General features: G+C 43.3%; 1 protein-coding gene across 1 annotated transcript in view; it reads right to left on the bottom strand.

The window, feature by feature from the left end:
- DCUN1D3 (defective in cullin neddylation 1 domain containing 3) overlaps window positions 1-26360 on the bottom strand; it is a 48444-nt gene that overhangs the window by 20550 nt on the left and 1534 nt on the right. Inside the window, exon 2 of the mRNA XM_072982557.2 lies at window positions 23561-23680. The gene's annotated coding sequence lies outside the window, so the exon portion shown is untranslated. The remainder of the gene's footprint in view (window positions 1-23560; window positions 23681-26360) is intronic.

The following is a 26360-nucleotide window of genomic DNA, read 5'->3' as shown; positions in this document are numbered from 1 at the left end:
AAGCAACACTGAAAGTTCCTTTCTGGCTTCTGCTACAAACGACAGCCATGATATCCGGCGTCACATAGGTCACCACTGCCTACCTGTGCTGTTATCCCCTCCCAGGCCCATACGTAAGCATATCCTCCTTCACTGACTTGTGTTAAGAGTGTTTCCACGAATGTGGCCAAGATGTCATACACAGAGGACTCATGAGAGTGACAGAACACCACCCAGATTAGATGTACCTAAAGATAGAGGTTATGTCTTAACAGGTGGGAAACACACGTTCTCAGAAAGACAGGTCCTGTGTGAATTCAGAAAAATGCATAATAGACATGAAAGCTGGGGGCAGAAGTTTTTAGAAACTCAGGACAGACGGTTCAAACATGATTCTCATGGTGTCTGGGCAAATCTTCTGCCAACAAACCTCACCCCCACTCTGCTCCAGAATTACAGTTTTGCAGTGGAACTATTGAAGACAGCTTTCCTCATTTTTCCACGACTCCACATCTTTAAGAAACACAAAGGATTTCAAACCCATAAACAAGAATGCAAGCTCTCCCAAGGCAGAGCTTCCCTACAGATTTATGTAGCTGTTTAAACTTACATATCTTTCCCCCAAAGAATCCTAGTGACAGGTGAAAATGCTAAAATTTTCTGCTAAATAATCTCTAATTCCACTCCAACCCTGAGAGAACCGTAATTCCAAAGAGAATAATTAGTGAACCCCACTGATGTCTGCAATGCTTTCTGTGAACTACAGCAACAACTGCTATACCCCAGAATGTCAGGTTCCCAAGAACTAGACATGGTCAAAGAGCATCAGGGCCACATCCCTCGAAGCCTAAAGTACAGTAGTGCCCCACTGGACGATTACCCCTCTCTACGACGAATCCGCTTTACATTGACTTTTTGCGATCACTTTTGTGATCGCAAAATGATGTTTTAAATTGGTTTTTTTCGCTGTGTGATGATTAGTTCCCTGCTTTGGGAACTGATTTTTGCTTTACGACCATCAGCAAACAGCTGATCGCCGGGTTTCAAAATGGCCACCGGCTGAAGAAAATGGCTCCCCACTGTTTTCTAGGATGGATTCCTCGCTTTACAGGCACCGAAAATGGCCGCCGTATGGAGAATCTTCGCGGGACAAGCAGGTATTCAGCCCATTAAAACGCATTGAACGGTTTTCAATGCGTTTCAATGGGGTTTTTTTATTTTGTTTGACGACGTTTTCGCTCTACAACAATTTCGCTGGAACGAATTAACATCGTCAAGCGAGGCACCACTGTATTTCAGGTTGAATGCATGACTGCCAACCTCCAGCTGCATTTACTGTCAAAAGCAGGGAGAGTGGCTACCACATGTTGTGAACTTCAGTGCCACCCCTAAAAATGGAATGGAGAACATGTGCCCTTCTAGATTTGCCTGGACCCCAATTCCTGCCAGCTTCTGCCAGCAAAGTGAATGGCAAGGGATTAGGAGAGTTGCAGGAGAACATGTTTCATTCTCTTTCAGGAACTGAACAAATATCCTCTTACCCTTCCATATCTTTTAAGTTTCCTTACAAAACAATTCTTGATTCCTGCCCCCTTTAGGATTGCACCTAATTTTTCAGAATGTACTCACTAGCATTTTAATTGCTGCTTTAGCTCAACTATTATATTATTTGTTACACTGAATTTTCACAGTGTAAGCTAGTTTGGCCAGTATGGGCAATGAACATTGATCAATTCATATGCCTTCATTCTTATTTCAGACCACCTTGATTTGGCACAACTCCCTTTGCATGATTTTTTAAAAAACTGGCTTCAAATATAAAAAGTACTGAAAGACAAGGGGAGAAAGGAACACATACAGGTAATTAACTACAGTGGTGCCTCGTTTAACAATTACGACAAATCCGCTTTACGACGATCTTTTTGTGATCGGAATTGCGATTGCAAAACAATGGTCTAAATGGGGGAATTTCGCTTTGTGATGATCGGTTCCCTGCTTTGGGAATCGATTCTTCGCAAAATGACGTTTTTAGAACAGCTGATCGGCGGTTTCAAAATGGCCGCCGGGTATTTAAAATGGCTTCCCACTGTGTTTAGGGACGGATTCCTCGCTATACAGGCAGCAAAAATAGCCACCGAACGGAGAATCTTCGCTGGATGCTGAGTTTTTACCCCATTGGAACGCAGTGAACGGGTTTCAATGCGTTTTAATGGGGTTTTTATTTTCGCTTTACGATGTTTTCGCTTAACAGCAATTTTCCTGGAATGGATTATCGTCGTTAAGCGAGGCACCACTGTAGTCACATATGTTACTCTAACTAGAGACTGTATTGCCAAAAAGATATTTAGAATACAGGTCCATGCACAATAAACCAATTAAAATGCTCTTACAATTGAACAATGGATGGTGGGTATTCCCCACCCTGCTGAATTATTTGTCCTTTTGAATATTGAGAATATGGAGCATCGTGGGGCAGTGGTTAAACTGCTGTACTACAGTCAAGTCTCCAAACTTTTCAAAGTGAGGGCCGCATAATATATTGTCCATATTTTCAAGGGCCGAGGGAATGTGCCCCCACACACTAAGCCCGCCTGCACAAACTGGAAAAAAAGGCAAAGTGGGCCAGATCTGGCCCGCGAGCCGCACTTTGGAGACCCCTGCTCTATCCCAACAGATTCAGGTAGCCAGCTCAACACTGACTCAGCCTTCCATCCTTCCAAGGTTGGTAAACTAAGTACCCAGCTTGCTGGGTGGGGGTATATGTAGTCTGCATTATTGAATTGCAACCACCCAGAGAGTGGTGTAAGCACTATGGGGTGGTATAAAAGTAGCACTTTGCTTACTTCTTGGTATTAACCTCTCCAGAATGAGTCTTTTCTTTCTGTGTCTCCTTGTAGCCCACAGAATAGTAAGATACCGTGCTACAACACAAGGTAGCATGAAGTAGGTCTCATGCATGGCTGTTGTTTCACTATGCCTTTTTTATTTACAACATGACAAGTTATAGCTGAAAACATTATTGTTTAGACTACACCTTCCACAATCTATGTTGGCTGGAGAATCCTGGAAGCTGCATTACAACAAAGAAAATTTTGGGATGGAAGCCTCAATGTCAAATTGGTTAGATTGCAGCCAATCTCACTATAATGGAAGCAGAAGGCGGCTCTACAGACAAGCCCATTTTTTCCTGATTTTTGACCAGTAAAGTAGACAACCTGAGTGGCTAAGGAAGAGTAATGTTATTTTCTCTTTCTGACCGAGCCCAGCCCATAATTTGCCACCATGTACCAGAATTGAACACCTGTGGCAAACAGACAATGGATAATTCTCAGAGACTATTTTGGAATCAGTTGTGCTACAAATTATTCTGTAATCAGGTTGCATGGTCGCCCTGATAACATTTATTCATAAACAGTACAAATGAGGTGGAGGGAGGAAAAAGAGAGCTGGGCAGAAGCTTATGCTTCTAGAGATATTTTTAGAAACTGGTGTTTTGGGAGAGAAGGACGTATATTTGCTGGCCTACTCAGTAAAAATACACAGGAAAAAAAATCCAGGACAAAAACATCCTGACATGCTGTCATAGCTACCTTTAATAAAACATTGAGTTTTATAAACTTTTGAGTTTTGGCTCCAATGCTCTTCCATACATACAAGAAATCAGTGTCAGAGATCATCTATGGGTGGCTTTGGAGTTGGATGTCATCAATATGCCGACAATACCCAACTACAGTATTTCTATGTTCACTAAGCAACCAGAGGCAGACGTTCTTCAGTCATTGTCTAGTCTAGAGTCTATGGTCAAATGGCTGAGGTTCAACAAACGGAAGCTGAATCCGGACAGAACACCTAGAGGAGATGCTGGTCAGCTGACAACTGATAAAGCCAGCTGTCACCTCTCTAAAAGGTTGAGAGAGAGAGGGAGAGAGAGAGAAATTCCTTGTGAACCAGATAAGGAGCTTAGCTGACTTATTAGATCCAATGGTGAAACAGGTGTGAACTGTACTTGGGTTAGCATTTTATCATCTGTCCCTGGCCTGGACATTTCTCCTGACTTGGGAAACTGGAGATGTGGCGATGCTGATCCATGCAACTGTAATCTTGAAATAAGACCCCCTCCAATTTAGAATCACAGAATAATGAAGGGGCCTATAAGGTCATCAAGTCCAACCCCCTTCTCAGTGCAGGGATACAAATCAAAGGATATCTATCTGCCTGGTGGCTGTCTAAATTTCTCTTGAATGCCTCCAGGGTTGGAGCGTACTGTATGTGCTTTGTGGACAGCTACCCCTGAAAACAACTCAGGAGCTTCAACTGATAGAATATGGTGATGGCTAGGCTATTAATGGATGCCTCCTTTTGTGATTTTATGACACCTGTTTTGTGCCAGCTGCATGAACTTTGTGGGTAGTTTTCTGGGTTCAATGAAAGATGCTGATAATTAATGTATTCGCGAAGGCTTTCACAGCCAGGATCTAATGGTTGTTGTGGGTTTTTCGGGCCCTTTGGCCGCGATCTGAAGGTTGTTCTTCCTAACGTTTCACCAGTCTCTGTGGCCGGCATCTTCAGAGGACAGCACTCTGTGCTCTGGTGTAGTTGGCTTGGGAGAGCGAAACGTTAGGAAGAACAACCTTCAGAACACGGCCAAAGAGCCCGAAAAACCCACAACAACCATGCTGATAATTACCTTTAAAGTCCTACATAGCTTATAGGATTCACATAGCTTCTGGATCACCTCTAACCCCCTGCACCAGGTGAGGTCATGAAGAACAGCTTTTCTAAAGGTCTCAACTATTGAAGCTGTTTGGCTTGGATATATTACAAAAACATCTTTTCATGTTGCTGCTCCTATGCTTTAGGATTCTCTTTCTGAGTCCCTGCAAAGTTAGCGATCCCTGCAGGGATTTGCAAGGGCATGTAAAGTGGGACTGTTTCCTTGGCCTTTGAACATTACAAAACTCCTATTTCACCACTTATGTGGCAGGCATTCTTTATATGGTAAAGGTATATAACATAAAATTGCCTGGCAAGCTTTAGATTGTTGCTAATTTTTGATTACATTTGTATTATCTATGTGAAGAATTTTATTATGGTGTGTGCCATTCAGCGTGTCTTCAGACACACAAACAGCATGCAAATAAAAATAAAAAGTACACACACAAACACACAAACCACACAGAAGAGCAGGACTTACACAGAGTCAGTCCATCAAGCATTCCTTATCACCATATGCTGATAGGAGTTTTATCATCCCTGCACAGTTATATCAAGGTCTTGGCCTGGAAACCTATGCATGCAGAGCACGCCCTCACCACATGCTTTGGCCCCTTTCCATAGCCTTCTGGCTTGCAGGAATGACCAATCTGGACATAACACTGATCCATATGTTGCATTTAAGCTCTCTTGCTTCCCAGCAACATATCACCCCTCCATCACTTACAATACTTCCAACAAACCGTTACTTAAAATCCACCTTCTCAGACATGAACATAATGCAACCACTGTTGCCCCAGACCTGATGTAACTAAAACGTACATAACTCACATAGATACATTTTCCAGGCTGCTGTCTTTCTTCTTTCTGTACCTCCACTGTCTGTTTTGAAATTTAGATTGCAAGAATACATGGGAACAGACGGTTCCTTGTCCTTTCAAATGGCCTCCCTAGCCTGACACCCTTCAGACATATTGTATTAACAACATTTTGCACTACGATTCCCATCATCACCATCCACCTGCTCGCTGGGGCTGATGTGGACTGTACTAAAAAAACATAGAGAAGGACCTGAGCGAGGGATGGCTGCTCTAAACCACCACTGAAACAATGGTATCAACTCCTGCACACCTCAACAAGTGACAGTAATCTCTGGGTCTCCATTTGACCACTTTACAACCTAGGACTAATTGCAAAGCAGCCAAAAACAGGCTTGTCATAAAAAGATCTCCCTTCCAAAGAAACTCAAGAGGTATCTGTGCTTCCCAAAATAATGGCATACACCCAAGATACACAACATTTTAAGAGGCTCAACTGAAACCCCATCAACCACAATCTACAATGAAGGATAAAAGCTGCAATCCAACAATATCTGAAGGGCCATCTATTCACCCAAACCCACCCCGGCTCTGCTTTTTTAGGGAGGCCTAACTTACCCTTCATCACAGCTCTGGATGGTGTCGAGCTTTAAAAAAAAAAAACATAGCTTCCAAAGCTGAGGGTGGGGCTGGGGGAGAAGGTGGGACTGCCCTGTTCCACTTCTAACTAGAGTAATACATCAAAGCAAACTGGCTAAGGGTAAGAAAATAAAATCCTCCAGCAAAGCTCCGATTCCTTACTTCCAACAGAAAGGTCTCTCTTGATGGCTTATGAAATGAGGAACTGCAACCAGAGGGCAGCCTCTCTTGTCACCCAAGTTGTAACTGATTTTGGAGAAGAACCACCATTTCCTTCGTTTCGTTTGTTCACTTGCTTACTTGCTTTCTCCCTCCCCCCACAAACCAAGAACTTTTGGAAAGCTGGTGCATAAATTCGGCTGCAGCCACTGGCAGACCTGCCCTTCAGATGAACCAAGAGAAAGTCTCTCCTTGTCCTGGGTCACTCTAAAAAAAAAAGGCCTTCTGACCAAAACTGGCATTCCTCACCCCAAACTTTCCACTTCCAAACTCACAATTCCAGGCGGATCAAAACAACTGCAACAGGAGATTCAACTGCAGTCAAAGACCTAAATCTAACACTGTGCCCATGCTGAAGTATCAGGGCAACAGGATGTCCCTTCTGTGCCCCCCTGCAGTCCTTACCCCTTGCCAAGAAACCTGCTCTGGAAGGTTTTCCAGTTCTGGTTCCACTCGGTTCTGTTCTGCTAGCTCAGTGATTTCGGGATCTGGCTGTGGAGCCAGAGATTGGTATTCCTTACTGTGTCTCCTTAAGAGAGGCTGGACTCGATGGTCCATGAGGTCCTTTCCAAATCCACTGTTCTAAGATGATGATTAACATCAGATCCTGCTCATAGAGGAAGCTTCACAGTGTTCTGCTGTTTGTTATCCAGCCTGCCACTCAACTGTTTCAGCTATTACCCTATTAAAATTTAGGCGTCCTTACTTAATCATTTCCTCCATCAGCCCATTTTAAACATTGCTTAGGCAGAAGAAAAAGAGATGGGATTGTATCAGGATGGAACTGTTCTTTTCGTACGTGACATCTGAAGACAGGACACCTGCTCTCCTATTCGCATTAAAAATCTGTGACAACGGGGGAGGAAAGGGAAGAATCTTTGTACAACGACTTCAGAAAGAAAACTGAATGTGTTACTAAGAGGTCCAACACCCCTGCAACCCATCCTGTTATGTTAATTATAGAACAAATTTAGGTGCTGAGAACAGATGGAGGATTCAAGTGAAAGATATGAAAGACAAGACTCCTGTAAATGGAGACGAAGAGGGACGTAAGACTTTTTTCCTTCTAAGCTACTCTTTTGCATCACTCCGTAATAAATCAGTTCATGTAGGTAGACAGACAGATCCTCCCGAAAAAACAAAATACTGGTTGTTCTGGGTTTTTCGGGCTCTTTGGCCATGTTCTGAAGGTTATTCTTCCTGACGTTTCGCCAGTCTCTGTGGCAGGCATCTTCAGAGGACGGCATCTTCAGAGAGCACAGGTTGCTGTCCTCTGAAGATGCCGGCCACAGAGACTGGCGAAACATCAGGAAGAACAACCTTCAGAACACAGCCAAAGAGCCCGAAAAACCCAGAACAACCATTAGATCCCGGCCATGAAAGCCTTCACGCATAAACCAAAATACTCTTGCCCGCACATCGTCCTTGGTGACAGAAGACCTAAACCTTTTCGCGTCAGTTATTTTTGCAAGGAAAAAAATAGGACAAACGTAGAAGTCTTACTGCCCTTTCATTTGAAATTCACCAGCTTCACATTCCCTACAGGGTAACCTAAGGCAGTCATCTACCCTGAGCAAAATACCAGCTGAGAGGTTATGGCAATTGTAGTCAAACAGGTACCAGGCTTGGAAAGACTGACTTAGACAGCATTAGTACAATACCGTGGATAGGACACTGGATTAGGACTTGGAAGATGTAGATCCAAATCTCCACTTGGCAGTGGAGTCCTGCTGGGTGAATCAATCCTATTCTCTCAGCCTTGAGATAAAGATAAAGAGAGAATGAAAGTAGGATCATATCTACTGCTCTGAGCATCAATGAAGAAGGGATAAACATTTTATCAAAAAGTTTTTTTTCTCTTTCAGCATAAATTATTTTTATAAGGGTGTTCTAAAGCAGTTTCTCACAACTTGGAGGGGGGGGTGGAGTGTAGTCCATCACATCTGCAAGCCGCAAGGCAGGGGAAGTCCACTTTTGCAATATTAGATTGCACAACAGTACATGAAACAAAGCAGCCCCATTTTTGTTTGATTCATTCTGAACTGAGTGGAACACAAGGGAAAATAAAGTGGCGAGAGGGAAGAAAAGGGAGGTGGCAGTAAAGACTGGAAGCGAAAGGTCAGGTAACAAGCAGGGACGGTGCCGAAAGAGAAGTAACTGGACATGCAATAAAAAGCCGGTAAAGGGTCTATAAAGGTTTGGGAGGAAAAAGAACTTGGGAGGAGCAGGAAATTGTTAATTGGGTGGGGGAGGCAGGTGCATGAAGAGTTTGTGGAAAACTACAAATATGAGAATATCATATTAGAAGGTTCAAAAGTATAATTGGGAAAAGGCTGAGGGATTGCTAGCACCATATGACAGGAGCGAGAACTGTTCCTCCAGACACTTTTTGGCCTTCAGCTCAGCTCCACAGTCAATGGTGAGGGTCGATGGGAGTTGCATCCAAAATATACCGGAGGCCTATCCCTGCCCAAGAGGCTGTTCTTCGAGACAAAAGGTTACCTTGGAAGCAATGGAAAATTTGGAGATGCTTGAATGGGAACCTAAACACAATCTTCCTGATCTAACCCCAATCACAGCAACAATTTGTGTGAGATAGGGGCACCCTACAGGGAAAGCCCTGGAGTAAAGGGACCGTCATTTTCATAAGAACCTGTTAGGCAGGTTCCTGAAGAAGACAAACAACCAAGTCCCGACCCATTACAGACTTTGCAGATGTCCACAAGAGGCACAGGCTGCAGGACCAGAGCGGTCGCCTGTCCTGAATTTCGAGCAAAACATTCTAAACAGTGGGTAAAGATCTATGACCTTCAATAAAATGTTGCAGCCAGCCATGCCTTTTCCCAAAACACGCCAGTCTCCCAACCCTACCCAGTTATAGCATTCTGTGCTGACAAAGAGGAGCAAACGTGTCAGATTCACTTTCTCTCATAAATGAATTCTGAGAATTTTAGTAAATTATAAATAAAATGAAAGTAAATGAAAGGTTTTGCCCATCCCTTTAAAATATTTTATTTATTTATTTAAAAGCTTTTTATCCCACTTTTCTCCTTATCAAAGGACCCAAGGTGGCTTACGTCCTTGAAAGACAGTTTTTAAAGCAGAAAACAATGATTATACTACTACCCTGTACATCATTAAGAGGCAATATTTAAAGCTAAAAACAGTGAGTATAAAGAGCCAGCTTACAACATTAAAAGACAATATTAAAGCTAAAACAATAAGTATGCAAATACTAAAAAGCAAATACCACTCTGAGAGGTAGTAAACTCAAATAGTACAAAAGACCCAGTCAGAGCAGCAATACATAACAATTCATCTAAAAGTGACCCATCTAAAACTCAGAGAAGGTGTTTTAGTACACAGGATAATTATTACTATATCTGCTTTAGAATAAAATATATTACAGAAATTATACAGCTGCATTCCCCGCAAGGGGACTTGTGGTAAATTACTACAACAATCAGCCAGCTGTGGACAATGGGAGCCATAGTGCAACAAATCTGGAGGGTGCCAAGTTGACAGAGTGCTACACAGCTCCCCAACCAAGCCAGGATCTGTGCCCAAACACCTGTACACAAAAGTAATTACAGTTAAGGATATAATTAAGCCACAGCAGTTCCCCCTCTGCACCACCTTAACCCTCCTTTCTTCCTAAAATAAAACTAAGAGAAGCGGAGAGGCAGCAGAAGCCTCAGAATTATGAAACAAACCATCCATCTGCCCAGAGGCAACCAATGGAGAAAGAACAGTGTTTTGCTTACACCATTCTAGAAATCACTGGTCAAACACCACAAGTCAACGTAATTAGTTCTACAACAGACCCTGATGTTGGGAAAGTGTGAAGGCAGGGGGAGAAGGGGACAACAGAGGACGAGATGGTTGGACAGGGTCACCGAAGCCACCAACATGAATTTGACCCAACTCCGGGAGGCAGTGGAAGACAGGAGGGCCTGGCGTGCTCTGGTCCATGGGGTCACGAAGAGTCGGACACGACTTAACGACTAAACAACAACAACAACAACAACAACTTGCCAGTTTTCCTATACAGTACTCTGCACAAATCACGGTGGGCTAAAACCCCTTGGCCTTCCACACTCTTTTGACTATGACTTCTATAAGTGCTTACCATCTTATCATGATAGCTGGAGCTTTCGGGAGTTGAATTCCAAACATCTGGAAAGGCAAAAATTCCCCACCTCTCCCCATACCAGGTATGTTGTAACAGAACACCAGTGCATACTCCTTGGATAAACTAGGTGTTCTAAACATAAAGAAAACTGCCCCCTTTACTACCCTGCAGCAGTGGCTTGCATTTGTATTATTCTGGGTCCTTGTGGGAACATAACACGCTGGAGCAACCATGAAGATCTGGATTAGCGATTAGAAGCATTTCCGGCATGTTTAGATGATGCAGGTATGTTGGAAAAGCCATAATTTGGAGAGGCATTCCTCCTCTTCCCTCCCATTGGTGGGAATGCCTCATATAAGATTAGGCCAGGCAGTCTCATGACTACTGAAATAGATAAATAAACTCATTTCAAAAATCTGTAGCATGATCAAAATCAATGATGCCTACTTAATCAAGAAAAAAAGTTATTTAAACAGTGAGTACCATACAGTGGAGGGCCTAACTAAACTCTGGCTCAGCCAAGAAGCTCAGGGCATAGCCCTTGGAGCACTGACTATCTGACCATCTCAAGCATATCCCACATGGCAAGGCTACCATGACAAGAAAGCCAGACAATGAGACCACAAACATCATTCTATAATGAAGACTGGCTCAAAAATGTAATATACCTTACAGCTCATATTCTTTACACATGCTCAAGAGGGCTGATTTTGTATCCTGATTTTGGAGTGAGAAAATCAATTAATGAAAAAACCTAGGACCTGCAGTATGGTAGACAGCATGGAGCTATTTCAGATACAGTGGTGCCTCGCATTGCGACGTTAATCCGTGCAGCAAAAATCGCTGCTAAGCAATTTCATCGCAATGCAATATTAAAAAGCCCATAGAAACGCATTGAAACCCCTTCAATGCGTTCCTGTGGGCTTAAAACTCACCTTTAAGCGAAGATCCTCCATAGCGCCGCCATTTTCGCTGCCTCTAAAGTGAGAAATCCGTGCGAAAACACAGCGGGTGGCCATTTTGTTTACCCAGTGGCCATTTTGAAACCGCCGATCAGCTGTTAAAAAATCATCGCTTTGCGATGATCGGTGCCCGAAACAGGGAACCGATCATCAGAAAGCGAAATTCCCCCACAGGGAACATTGCAAAGTGATCGCAAAAAGTTTGTTGGTATGCGGTTTCGTCGCTAAACGGAGTGCCCGTTAAGCAAGGCACCACTGTATTTCAATCCACAAATCCCATCACCCCTGAGTACACGGGAGTAGTAGTCTTAAAACTTCTGAAAGGCATCAGGTAGGGGAAAGCTTGCAACAGACATCCCAACATGCCTTTTGTATCAGCTCTTCAAATGCTTCCTTTTGAAATGTAGTTCTGAACAGCAGAACAGTAATTATTCGCTCTTCTTCCGCATCAGCCACCCTGCAGGATCTCATTCCCGATGTCACCATATTCCAAAAGCTAAATAATTCCCTTTCATGTGTAGTACCGTGAAGGTCCTTCTCAGACAGAGCCTGTCTTGGCTGATTTCTTCTGTCTATGAAGCCGTTTCTCTGTCTTCCCCACTAGCCCCCAGGCAGCCATTGTATCAAAGCTGGCCCACTGCCTCTCTCATGGAAATCCAAATCCTGGGTTTGGGATAAATTATGCATATCCCATAAGGTTTTGCATAAGTGGATTTGCATACTTTCCCACCAACTGTGGCGTCTGGGTTTTCACAGATCCCTACTATGGCTAGCAAGCACCAAAGGAGGAAGAGAAGAGCCATAGGCGGGAGAGAGGCCAACAGCTCAGAAAGCACAGATTCAACCGAAAACTTCCAGGGCGCCATATGCTTAACTCACACAATGACACTTGAACAAGGCTGCCAATGAGGGTCAGTACCTCCACTTCACTCGGCCACCCTTTCCAGACCAGCAAGTGGCATTCTGTATACACGAGTCACTTTTCAAACACTGAAAGTACACACCATGGCTTTCCCAGAAAAGGATTCTGGGAACTATTTCATCAGAGCAATAAACCACAAATGAAATTTGCTGGGAGCAGTAAAATGGAAGGCGGAGGTTGACCACTGCATCTCTGCATGATTCACTAGCTCTCGATTTTTCTCTGTCCCATGACACCTGCTCACTCCTCCCTCAAAAGCTCCTGATCAATATCTCTGCCTTGCTCAAGGTCAGAATCAAACAGTGGAGGCCAGTCAACCGTCATTAACGCAGCACTCTTGTCCAGCAACTCCCTTTGCTCAGCATTTTGGAGTCTCTTTCTCACATACCAGCACCAATTTCTCTAGTCACCTGACCGTTGTTTCCTTGCCCCCTTAAAAAAATTCTTAGAGGGGCGTCATGACTATGAGAAGTCAAAATGGGAAGGACGGTCACTGTTCTTTTCTCCCATTTCACTATTTTTCCCCACTCAGCTCATAAGGAAACCTGCAAATTTCAGTAAATTCTTCAGAAGTAAATCAAATCAAAACCCTCCTCCGTCTGCACTGGACAAATTTAAGTGGTACAGCTATCTGAAGCATAAAGAATATGATGTTGTTGTACCTGCCTGCAGAACCTAGGGAAGTATAGTGCAGGTGAAACAGGAAATTCTGCTTCACAATTCTGACCAACTTAGTTGAGTTTCATAAATAGGATTGAATACACAGGGATTCAAACTCAGACTTTGTAGACTGAAGCCCTCAGAGCAAGGTTCCCTCTAGGCTGCGTGTGCACACCCCCGCACACAAAGCTCTGCCTCCCTCCATGCAGCTTTCCTCCTCCTCCTCCACACAGCAATCTCATTCAAAGGGTTCCAGTTGCGACAGAACCCTGAGCATACATAGGGGAGGGTGAAGTTGCATGAGAGAGAGAAGCAGAGCCCTACCCAGCGAGGCTGAAAATCAGAGCCTTGGGCTCGGATGGGCAGATCTGCCAGTTTTGTTCACCCCATGTCCTATTTCTTTTTTTTAAATTCAAGTTCTTCCCATTCCTGAGTCAAAGAAATAAGTTCTTTTTATTTTATTTTGGTGATTTCCAATAAAAACAAACCAAAGCTGATTTCTCACCTATCCCTAATAAAAAGAAGGGAGATCCAACTTCTTCCTCCCTCTCCCTCTCTATTTCCCAAGGAACCCCATGGTGCAGGGATTAAACTATAGCACCACAGCCAAGCCTCTCTTCACCACCTGAGTTTGATCCCGACAGGTTCCGGAAACTAGCTCAAGGCTGACTCAGACTTCCATTCTCCTGAAGTTGGTAAAATGACCTGGGGAGCAAATTGTTGTTTGCATCATTATATTGTAAACTATCCACAAAATGCTCCGAGAGATAGACAGACAGACAGACACACACACACACATCAAAACAACTTTGCACAAGCCCCTACAAGAAAAAGAACACCCACAGCCTTGAAATGGATAGTTCTGCAGTAGTGTTATTCTCACCAAGCTAGTACAGTGGGGTCTCTACTTAAGAACTTAATCCGTATTGGAAGGTGGTTCTCAAGTGGAAAAGTTCTTATGTAGAATCTGCATTTCCCATAGGAATGCATTGAAAACCATTTAATCCGTATCTGCTCTTTTCCGTCCATAGAAACTAATGGGAAGCTGCTATTCCGCCTTCTACCACTAGAGGGGGATTTTTTTCTTTTTTTTCCCCTTAGGTCAGGGAACAGTGTTAAAAGCACTTCTGACGAAGCTAATTTTGAAGCAATGGACTGAAAACCAATTAATCCGTTCTGGCTGTTTTTTTTTTATGTAGAGGTGCGTTCGTACATTGAAGCATTAGTTCCCATAGGAACTAATGAAAAGCTGGTTAATATGTACTCTACCACTAGGGGGAGAACTTTTTTTTAACCTAAGATGACCTAAGGTTAAAAAAAGAGCAGGAAAGTTTTTTTTTCCTGTTCTTATCTGGATTTTTGTTCTCAAGTAGAAGCAAAATTTAGCAAATGGAGCTGTTCTTAAGTGGAATTGTTCTTAAGTAGGGACGTTCTTAAGTAGAGACCCCACTGTAAAGGAGATTTGGACTTATAATATATTTGAACTTCTCAGGTGCTCAAAGCAACATGGCTGGACATGGCGATAACACGTTCCACATTCATCACCTGAGAGCATTCTGTATGCTCCTGGTCCTCATTTCAAAACAGTACTTGTCTATCAGAGAAAAATACATGCTAATACCAGCCGCCATGCAATTACAGTACTATTGTTTTGAACTACTATCCTTCAGAGAAGAAGCTACTGTGAAGTACACAATTAACACTTGTCAAAGGAGTGAAGAAACCACATAAGATTGGAAGGACAGAGCTTTTAAAAAATAAGAAAAACAGGGTGCCAAGGTTTTGCACCTTTCCACAGGCAGTGAAATGTGGGGGGAAAGCAAGCAACAAAGGGCTTAACCATCTTTTATTGCCATTCAACTAATGGGAAAGTGACAGACAATTGCAAAGGAAGTTTATGAGAATGGCTTTGGGGAAGGATTGGCTATTGGGGAAATACTCAGAATGATGCATCCCTTAACGAAACCTGCCCCTCTTCTAGTGTTTATTTATTTGATTACATACTCCACTTCTCAAAGTAGTGAACACTAAATAAATTAAACATAAATAAAAGCTCATACAATTTGGCAAGATGTAACAGATTTTTTTTTAAAAAAAAGCAATTAAAAACAAGATCCTCAAGGGGAAGAAGAGAGCACCTGGCCAGATCAAAAACCACTTTTAGAGCCTGACGTCTTTCTTGAATAAAAATTGCACTGAAATGCTTGCAGGCAGGCAGGAGAGTCAGCAGAGAGGCAGCCCCCAGGAGGGGAGTGGGGTTGGCCTTTATTTATCAGACAAGCAACCCCCAACTCCTGGCAATTTTCATTACTGGCCAGAGTGCTGGTTCAAAGGCAACAATGGGAAAAACACGTCATGAACAACAGCCGCATTTGAATGGACTATGGATTTCACGTGCCTCCCCAGAAACGGTTGAATTCCCAGAATGCTCAACCAACATAGACAGTGACCAAGGCTTCCTGGAATCAAACTCCAAGAGCATCTGGGTACCTGGGGTTCGGGAACCAGTGATATACACCCTGTGGAGACCCTGGAGATGTGTGCCATGCTTCCAGCAGGGCATATTTATCTATCTATGGTGGTGCCCCGCATAGCGACGATAATCCGTTCCGGATAAATCAGCGCTATCCGGAATCGTCACTATACGAAACAATAAACTCACCGCTATGCGGAAATCCTCCATACGGCCGCCATTTTCACCGCCCGGTATGCGAGGGAAAGGGCGCGAAAACGCTGCGGGCGGCCATTTTTTCTTCCAGAGGCCATTTTGGAACGATCAGCTGTCTTTAAAACATCGCAATGCGAAGATTGGTAAGCGAAACGCTTACCGATCATCGCAATGCGATGTTTTGCCATTCAAAACATCGCAATGTGATCGCTTTTGCGATCGCAAAATCCGCATTGCTATGCGGATTCGTCGTTAAACGGGGCGCTTGCTATGTGAGGCACCACTGTACTTGGAACAATGCGCACAGCCCATTATCATGCCTCTACAAGCCAAACATTTCATCTCTGTCTTGAGGCAAGCTGCTTCTCCAAAGGAAACAGCGGTTCCTGGCTCGAGAGGAGAGCACAGTCATTCCAACCTGTTCAAAAGGTTACTAACAAAGCTCATTTGCACATGGCCTATTTACATTAAATATGCAAGGCGGGTGAAACTGTTGCTGTTAACTTGCCTTCCCACCCCCCAGGAGCCTTTCCCTGGGTGAGAAAGGAAGAGAGAACAAGTCAGAAGGATAGAGCCATGCACAAGTAAACCTTTCAACCAGCCTATATCCTTTCAAAAACCCTAGTGAAGCAGCAATCCTTCCAAAAACCTAACAAAGCAGCACCTCTTAATGTACAGCTGAGCATTTAATGTCCTGGTCAAGACTGTGTTGCCTATTTACTCCATCATGCACTCCTGCCCCCAAGGTTTGTAGATACCCTCACTGCCACTGGCCATGCTGGCTGGGGCGACTGGTCACCAAGAGCCCACTTTCTTAGCCAAAGGCCTTCAAACAAAGTCCTCTTGCATCCACTATTAGTGTGTCTATTTTCTGTATCATAAGACTTCACAACAGCTAGGATAAGTACAGTGGTACCTCGACTTAAAAACTTAATTAGTATTGGGACTGTGTTCTTCAGTCAAAATGTTTTTAAGTCAAAGCAGCATTTCCCATAGGAATGCTTTGAAAACCATTTAATCCGTATCTGATGTTTTTCATTCTTAAGTCAAGGCGCTGTTCTTAAGTCGAAGCATTAGTTCCCATAGGAACTACAGTGGACCCTCAACTTACAGATGGCTCGACTTACAGACTTTACGAGTTACAGACTTCTCTGGCTGCAAAATTTAGATTCGACTTGCAGCCAGAGAATCGACTTACAGACCAGAAAAAAACCAAAATGGAATAAAAATAGAATAAAAACCACTGGTTATGGGATTAATCGGTTTTCAGTGCATTGTAGGTCAATGGAGATTCGACTTACAGACTTTTCGACTTGCAGCCACCATTCCAATACGGATTAATTCCTTAAGTAGAGGGTCCACTGTAATGCAAAACAGGCTAATCCGTAGGTACCAAAAAAAAATGTTCTTCTTCTTTTGACCTAAGGTGAACTTAGGTCAAAAAAAGGGCAGGAAAGGTTTTTCTTTCCTTTTTTTTAGTTCTTAAGTCGAGGCTCCGTTCTCAAGTTGAAGCAACTTTTTTCGACTGGAGCCGTTCTTAACTCGAATCGTTCTTATGTAGGGACGTTCTCAAGTCGAGGTACCACTGAACATTCTACAGTTCCCCCAAGCAGGTTTGGAAACACAGCAAGACTGGCCCTGCCATTAGGTAGAGGGCTGCAGTTGCCTAAGGCAACAAGCACGGAAAGAAAAGCAGGTAGGGGATTGGAAGAAACAGCTGAGTCATGGAGCTTGTCCTAAACCAAAAGCGTCTGTTGGCTTCAGTTGCGATGGGAAATGCTGCCCCTTCACCAAACATGAAGTTTTAACCACCAGTCTGGTTGCCTTTTGTTAAAATATGTCAATAAAACAAAACTGGGCAGTGGAGCTTAAAAATTTCAGAGGGCTGAGACCCTGTGACCCTCTGCCAAATATATGGCAATACAGTAAAGAATGGAGAATATTTCACAATGGTAACCTATGTTAGATTTTAGCAGGTTTCAATTAATGTCAGTTACACTTACTTCCCCTTTTTGTCCTTGTTACTTCCGCATAGCACCAATTAACTTCTCCAGTGCAGGGTGCTCATTTATAGTTAAATTCTCATGCTTCCAGTCCTTTGAAAGATACATCTTCTAGTTCACGAAGGCTTCATTTTTGAAGCATAAAATTCTATTCACTATTTACTTGTTTCTGTGATTAGCAATCTGACGCTGCTTTCAAAATGAAAAAAGGACACTGAGTGAAACAGCCGTTGTGTTTGGGAAGCAGGCAAATTTAACTGAACTTCAGGAGACAGGGCACCAAGTCCAAATGAACTTCTCAGAAAAATGACAACCACGTCAGACCAGGTGACCTGGAGGGCGATGAGCCCCTTCTGCCCTCACTACAACAGAGCAAGCAAAATATCAACACCAAGAACTCAACTGCTGTGGACATGACATCAGTTGATACTAAAGCACACCAGTGGCTCATGGGAACTCAATTTCCTCAGTGTCTTCTTGCGTTCCTTCCTCTACAACAGTGGTGGGGAATCTTTGGTCTCCAAAGCAGGTGTACCCAACCTCTGGTCTGCAGCCTGCTGCCGGTCCGTGGCCTTCACAGGACCGGACTGCAGAGACAGATCTCTCGCCCCCTGCACACATTCCCCCCATGCACGCCCACATGCACACACAGCCCCCCCATGCATGCAAGTGCGCCCCACCTCCACGCACAGACCTTGCCCCTCCAACCAGTCCACGGTTTGGAAAAAGTTTGGGACCACTGCTTCAAAGGTTACTGGACAACACCTCCCATAGCAGTGAACATCTCCCTGCTGTGTCTTCTCCTGGAGTTTTCATTCTGTTGTGCAGCTTCACGGAAGCTTCCCACATCCCTTCTCAGAACATTGACCATATGTGGAACACTAGCTATTGAGAGAGCCAGTGCGGTGCAATGACTAGGGATGGATGGGGAGCTGGGAGATCAAGCTCTATTTCCCAGTGAGCCATTAACTCACCAGGTGACCTTAGGCCAGTCAACCTCTTTCAGCCTGGTCTACCTCACAAGGTTATCACTGGAGGAGGAGAAAGCTAGGGTTGGGAGCTACGTAGGCCACCTTGAGCCAACTGAAAGAAAAGGGGGATACACAAGTTATTTATCTGAATGAATAAACATGTCATGAGTTTGAGATCTGCCTACCTGCTGCTTCTTCACAACTCTCCCAGCAGGGCTATCCCTAAACCTTTCTCCCTGCAGATGTATTCAACTGCAACCTCCCCCCCCCCTCAATTGGTTGGGCTGTTGGGAGCAGGAGTCTAACTCATCTGCAAGGGCGCAGCCCAAGGAAAGTTATTCCAGGCAGTTCGCAAATTGGCTCAGCCAAGCCACGGCAAGGCTTGTTGAGACCAGATGCGTTCGTCAGCTGGCACACCTGAAGGGAAAATCCACAGAGACGTGCCCTTAGTTACAGCAGGGAAGGCTATGAAAACATTCTTGTTTATCATCAAAGATCTGGAAACCCAACTCTTGGCCACTTATCACCATCAGCAGGGATGGAGAGGAGGGAGTTGTCATTCATTATCAATCCTGATGGAGGAAAGACTTTCCAAAGAATTGCCTGCCAACAACCTTACTTTTCTAGCAGCAAACTGTTTCATATGTTGAACTAGCCACATAATGAAGGGATAGAATACAGATGAATGCAGAGTAAATGGAAAGAGAACAATGGAGTTTGGAAACATCAGAGATGCCAGCCACGCTAGCTGAGATAACTCAGGACCTGTAGTCCAGAAAACTAACTTTTTCAAGCTTCATCTAATATCAGCAACAAGAAGAAATAAATGAGTGAATAAACTCACCCACTCACTCCACTTTTGTTGTTACTGGAGCCTTTACAAATGACAGGAACAGAGGCAAAAGGGTAGCTGGGAGGGCAAAAGACAGATCTTGTACCTTGTAGCTCAGTTTTTCCCAGCCTGAAGCCCTCCAGATGCATTAAGAGGACTACAACTCCCAGTATGCCCAACTAGCATGACCTATCCCTAAATAAAGAGGTTCTAAAAAGCACCTGTGACTTTTATTTTTATATTAAAAGTCTGGCCATGATTTCCCAAACTCCAACTTTCTGAAAAACCAGTTATTGAGTACACAGTTTACCGATACCCAATTGCTCCTGATCGTCGTGTCATATCCGACTATAATTTACGTTTTTTTTTTTTATTTTAAAAGATTAGTACAACCTGTTATTGTGTGAGTTTCAGTAACTGATACTGACCGTCTTGTTGCAAATTCGAAACCTAATTAAAACAAATAATTGCAGAACTAGATTTCAGAAGGCTGCTGGATTGGTGCTTTGAAAAGGATGGAAAGTCAGTTTACTGTAAAGATGTGCTGAGAGATGTACCGCAGTTGGTGTTACAAGCCACTTTTAAGCATATCCATGTGGAAAAGCAACACATAAACAACATCTAATTGGACAGTGCCTACGCCCTAATTAACTTTCCACACAGCTCTCGGAACGTGCTAAAATTAGCATGTTAACTGTTTCCAGTACTTTCAGGCTTGCTTCCTAAAACTGTAACAATGCAGGAGAAATGTATGCTATTGAGGTGTCACATTTCAAAGTATTTACACATATTTCAATAAAAATAATTATCAGGCACAGCTTTAGATTTGTTTAAAACACAGAGTTATCTCAGTGACCAGTCCCAGACTGTGGAACTCCCTGCTAAGGGAAAATAGGCTGTCCCCTCTTTACACTGTTCTTCTACCAGCAGGTAAAAATCTTTTTGTCCTGACATCCTTTGAGAAACTGACAAAGGATGGGCCTTGTTAAGAATGGACATGGCTGCCATTTGGGGTCTCTACTTGTGTCCTGAAGCTGTGTTCTAAATTAAACATTTTATTTTATTTTAACAGTTGGCAGGGCTTTGTGTTTTATTTATATTATTCTCAGAGCTTGCAAATGTCACTCTTTTGGGGGGGAATACTGCAGAATCAGATTCGAGATGTTACAGTCCAAAAAAGGTAACAATTCTGAGCACTGATTCTTTAAGGCTTGTAGTCCCAGTAAGACATAAAAGCCCCTGAGTGATCATAGGCCAATCACTCTCTCAGCCTGCCTCACTTCACAGGGTTGTCATGAGAATAAAGTTGGAGGAGAAAAATGATCTCTATAGGCTCACACCTACTGAGATTCCAGTCACCAAACAAATATGTCAGTGCAATTACTCTGGACTATTAGAACATCTCTTTTTCCCCAAAAAAAGTATTAAACTTTCCCAGGTTTTCTGGGACATGTTCCTATTCAACAGAAAACTCACATCTCTATCAGGGAATGTGGGTAGGGTAGCAAACAATAATGTGCACCAACATTTCTCAGCCTGGTATCCACCAGGTAAAGCAAAAGCAAAGCATGCTGCTTATATATCACTCCATAGTGCTTAAAGCACATCCTGGGCGGTTTACAAATTACCGTAATTATGCAGGCTACATATTCCCCCCCCCCCATGCTGGGTACTCATTTTACGGACATTGGAAGGATAGAAGGCTGAGTCAACCTTGATCCGGCTATCTGGGTGTGAAGGACAAGAAGCTAGTGAGCCATCCTCAACACAGAGTGGACAGGAGGAGCGTATGGATGTGCAGAGGGTGTGCTCACAGAAATAGAGGATGAAGGAGTAAAGGAAAGTAAGGCTGTAGAAGTGTGTTTGGCAGAAGACAAGGAAGAGGACAAAGGGGAGGAGCGAGATCTGATGGTGTAGGAGGAGGTTAGAAAAGAGTGGGGTGACGCGCGGGAATTCAGAGTGGAAAAAGTCAAGACAGAGAAAAGCACCAAAGATTGCGCGGTATAAACAGAAAGGAAAGATGAGACAGCCAACAAGGTCTGTGACTTGCTGAAGGATTCCCCCAACCTTAAGACAGGAGGGGGATTACTCCCGGATCCAGGCTTACCTAGAAGGGAAGGGAAGGGGGTGAGACCACTGGAATGGATGGTTGTGGTTTACCCACGCAACCAAGGCGGGGGGAGGAAAGTGATCCGTCTCAGCCCCTCTTACAACAATCCACCTCTCGAAGGGGACTGGGCGAGACACCCATGTTGTGGGACAGTGTGGGCAGTAAAGAACACCCCCTTGAGGGTGAGAACTGATCGCGAGCACTTTGGTCCAGCCCCAATGTAAGGAGCGACATATTTACGCCGGGAGCAAAGATATTAAGCTATAAGACTGTTCCAGAACTGAGCTGTTTCGATCCGTTTAACTTAGTTGATCCTGGAGTTGCTGTTAATAAAGTTGAGCCTGTTGTACTTTCAAAATGGTCTCCCTCTCTTATTCCCGCCAAAATGAGGGAACCGTCACCAATTTTTCAAGAACCTGATCACAATGGGATTGAACCCTGGGTCATGAACACAATTTTGGCTGCAGTATAACAGTTTAACCACTGCACCACAAAACTCCCTTGCAGGCAAGATTCCTCTCCCAGAACCCCAGAGTCAGCAGCTGGCTGGAACGTTGATGCATGCAAACCACTGGTAATGCCAAATGTACCATATACATGCTAATGATTATTTTGTGCATCAATTTGCTACTCTGTGAAAATCACACCACAGTTGAAATCCTGTTGCTTGCCAAATCAGTCACACTAGAGTAGGCCCATTGAACCAGTGGGGATTTGATGAGTCAATTTCTCACAGGCTACATTGATTCAAGTGGGCATGCTCTTGTTGCAACTTATTATTTATTTATTTATTTGATTTGTACACCACCTATCTGGTCTATACGACCACTCTAGGCGGCTTACTTCAGCATACTAAGCTGCAGTTGGCCTATTTGAATCAGTGGAGGAGTTGACTCACCAAATAAATCCCTATTGGTTCAATGGGCCTACTCTAATGCAACTCACTTGGCAAGCAACAGGAGTTTGACCAGTGCCTTGAACTCTAAGTTCTCAAGAGGGCAGTAATGAAAGAGACCAGTTACCAAAATGCACACAGACAGACGCAGTGCATTATCCCAAAAGAGATGCAACAAGAGAACCTAATTCTTAATATTTAACTCACCTATCTAAAGATTCACTTCTGGTAAGCAGTAACTGCTGGGGTGCCCAAGCAACACATAGCCCTGCAAAGCTTTTACCAAAGGCCAGACAGAGAATGATGATCCATTCTCACTAGGATTAAAATATGTCAACTTGTGACAATACTTAACATGAATATTCCTAACCACACTAAACTGGCATAGTGCTTTATTCCCCGTCCATTCTTTTTAACTTTTTTCTTTTTAAAATACTTTCACAAAAAGCAAGCCCATGTGTGTGGAAACTGCAACAATAAACTGCTTCATATGGAACTTTAAAGACAGAGAAGTAGGCACATTTCAGGATCCTGAAAGCAGGGACCACAGAAGTTTTTTAAAAAAAGGAAACACGGGAAACGGAGAGTTATTTGTGCCTTCACATATATAACTGGGAAGGAGAGATCTGACTGATGTAAAAACCTAGAAAACCTTTCAACAACCAACCACAACAGAAGTGTTCTGGAAATATTCCCAGTGCATCTGGCCGCCAACACAGTGAAGCTGATGAGTTTGAAAGTGAAACAGCTAATACAAGACAGCTGTTAATCTACCAGAGCCCAGCGAAAGAGCTCAGACTTCTGAACAGAAGAACTGCCTCTTCTTCGTCCTCCAAAACTGCACAGCTTGAAACCACAACACAAGTGAAGGACTGACTCTTCCTCCTACTTCCTGCTCCCCCAGACACTTTTTTTTTCCTAGCAGTGGCTCCCATCCTTGGACCTCTGATTTTTGACTGTGGCTTCTGGGAGCTGAATGCTTACAACAAGTGGAGACCACTGCTCAAGACCATGCAGCTCAGATCTTTGCAACATACCTGCTTTAGTCTTGACAGGCTGGCTTCAAGGATTCTCTTCCAGACCGCACACAGATTGTGGACCCAATAGTGATGATCCAGTTCTTCAAATCTCAGCTGGGTACATGTACAATTCAGCACCTAAGATTTCAGAATCATTATTTTAAAATAGGGAAGTAAACCAAGTCAAAGCAACAGATTAAAAGAAATAAACTGATGCCAAAGCGTTTAACTATCCACAGTCCATTTACAGAGATGGCTGCCTTCCTACAATCATCATGTAAACCACACAGAGAATTGTATTTTCTTTTGCTTTTTAAGACCAGCCAGCTTACAAATGCTATAAATTGATACTAAAAATATGTGAAAGTTTGAGTGTGCTTCAAAAAGAAAGAGAAATAAACAAATATATTCAAGTAGGCAAAAAGACAAGGCAGTGTGTCTGGTCACAAAAAAAAAATAAGTTACACTGCGAGGCAGAGGAGAAGCAGCACAGGGCAGGGGGGACCAGGTTTCATGCAGCCTGTTATCCTTCCAAATCAACATTTATTAAGATAAAATAAAGGCCATCAGTAGATTTGAGGATGCCGCAGAGAATTCCGAGATGAAGCTATCGCACAGCACAATGTTGAAAATGACGTTTGGCCAATTCTGTTCTGGCATTCTCACTGTAGGTTCATGAAGGGGAGAATTCTCAGTTTGATTGTTTAAAGCCTGGTGGGTGCCATGGATCACTGAGATCCAACTTGAGCGGGAATTGTTTCTACCTTTAATTTCAGGCTTAACAATTCAATAACACAATTATCACAGGAGTGCAAGCTATGCATCTGTTGTGGCTTGGTACCTGGCACATTTGTGAAAGTGACCTACAAATTATGGTAATTGCATGCAACTAATATATACCAGTTGCTCCACCCTCTGGGTTGAGATACATTTCCAACGCTGCTTTCTCCTTCAATGTAGACACAAATTGCTGTGCACACACACACACACACACCTATCACCAGAGGTGCCCAGCATGGGATGGAATGGGAGAGAAGAGATGGCATGAAATGGCAACTGGGAGAAGAATGCCAGCTGGAAGAGCACACTGTGTATAAAGTGACATACAAAACTTGAGGACCCCCCTGAAATTCTCCTTATAAGAGAGCCAACAGTCAGACCTTGCACACCCAATTCATAGGTAATACAGTAAGTCAACCGAGGAAGAAAAGCTTTCAGAAACCTTAGAGGAAATCTGTGGTTCTAAAGTATATTCAAGGAATTTAAAGGGTAGGCATCCCACTGGAGTCCAAGGCCATACTGGAAGAGACAGAGCATCAATTGTTTTAGTCAAACTGTGCAAAGAGTGCAAACATTCTTTTTCTATGGTAGCTGTAAAAGGAAACAGCTCTCAGTTAATGTTTGCTTAACCACTGCTCACAATCATTGTTAGCCATTCCTCACTGAACAAGGGGCTTTCTATTAGTATAAAAAATGATTAACTTGCACTAAGGCTTTGACATCCTGTTGTCACTATACAATTTTAAATGAACACTCGTGTATGGGTATTTTGAAAGTTGTGCTGCTTCTCCTTTATAAGAGGCAACTCCTTTGCAACCACCCCTATGATTTGCTGTTCTTAAACAAACAAGGAATCTAATGGTTTTATTCATATGAAAATCTTTCTCTGATAACTTTGTGATCACCCCTGGCCATGCATTTCTGTCTTCAAAAGACAGCAGTATTTCAGAAACAAAGAAATACACTCCTCAGAAAAAGGATTCCAAATATTAAAAAGAGGGCATTAAGTATAAATATTATTACTTCACAAAAAAGAGACCACTGAACTCATTACTCACATAAACAGTAAACCCCTGGGGGGGCAGGGCGTTGGGCTTTTGAAAAGTCTGCCTCCACACCCTTCAGATAGGAAAAGAATATGAATAATGACTGGAAAAGCAAACCACACTGGAATGTGGCATTTTGTTTGCATGTTTCTGACACAGCCAATTAAAAGGGGAGAGAGGGAGGGCATATTTTCTACAGTTAGGGAAATCCCAGTCCTTGTTTCACTAGATCTACAAAAAGTATTTTCACTTTTATTCCTCTGTATGTGTGTGTTGGGGGGGGAGTGACACCCAAGTAACTCTTTAACAAAAACTACATACTCCTCCTTTTCGACCACACTAGATGCTGTATCTAGGCCACATACAGAACCCCCCCTCCCAAGTATCCAAAACAAACTGATAAGTCATTTAAATCAAAATGAATCTTCCAGTTTAATATTCAGCCAGCCAACCTCTTTTACCCTCTTGCACAAATTTGCCCCCCATCCTGTCCTCTACATTCAAAAATCCAAAACCGCCACTGTACTCACAAAACTACAGTCACAACTAACAGATCACAATCGTAATCTACATAGGTCTTAAAAGGGATTTAAAGAAAGGCCTCCCTTTTTCCCCCTTAATGTCATGCTTCCCACTGTGAATGTATTAGTGGGACTGAAAGGTTCAGATTGTACCTGTATTCAGTATATTACAGGGATCCCTAATAGCCAAGAATGTAGGAACTAGCCCTACTAATTTTGATCAATAGACAACCAAATCTGGCAGCCCATTTTTCATAGCAGACAGCTGGAGGTACATGACAGATCTATACCATACTGCTCCTGAATATAGAAGCTCCTCCAAAATGATGCACTATGACCATAGTCTAGCAAACCGACTTGGTGAAGAAACTTCCTTCTTCTGTCGGTAGTAGAAGAAAGCCATGTAGTAAACACAAAAAAACTTTTGGCCTTAAACATGTTTTATACCCCATGCTACTGGCCATGTTGGGT

This window comes from Pogona vitticeps, chromosome 13, assembly GCF_051106095.1.
Source record: "Pogona vitticeps strain Pit_001003342236 chromosome 13, PviZW2.1, whole genome shotgun sequence".
NCBI classification, from domain to species: Eukaryota; Metazoa; Chordata; class Lepidosauria; order Squamata; family Agamidae; genus Pogona; species Pogona vitticeps.
The sequence above is the reverse complement of the archived record's forward strand: the minus strand, read 5'-3'. Positions and strand labels throughout refer to the sequence as shown.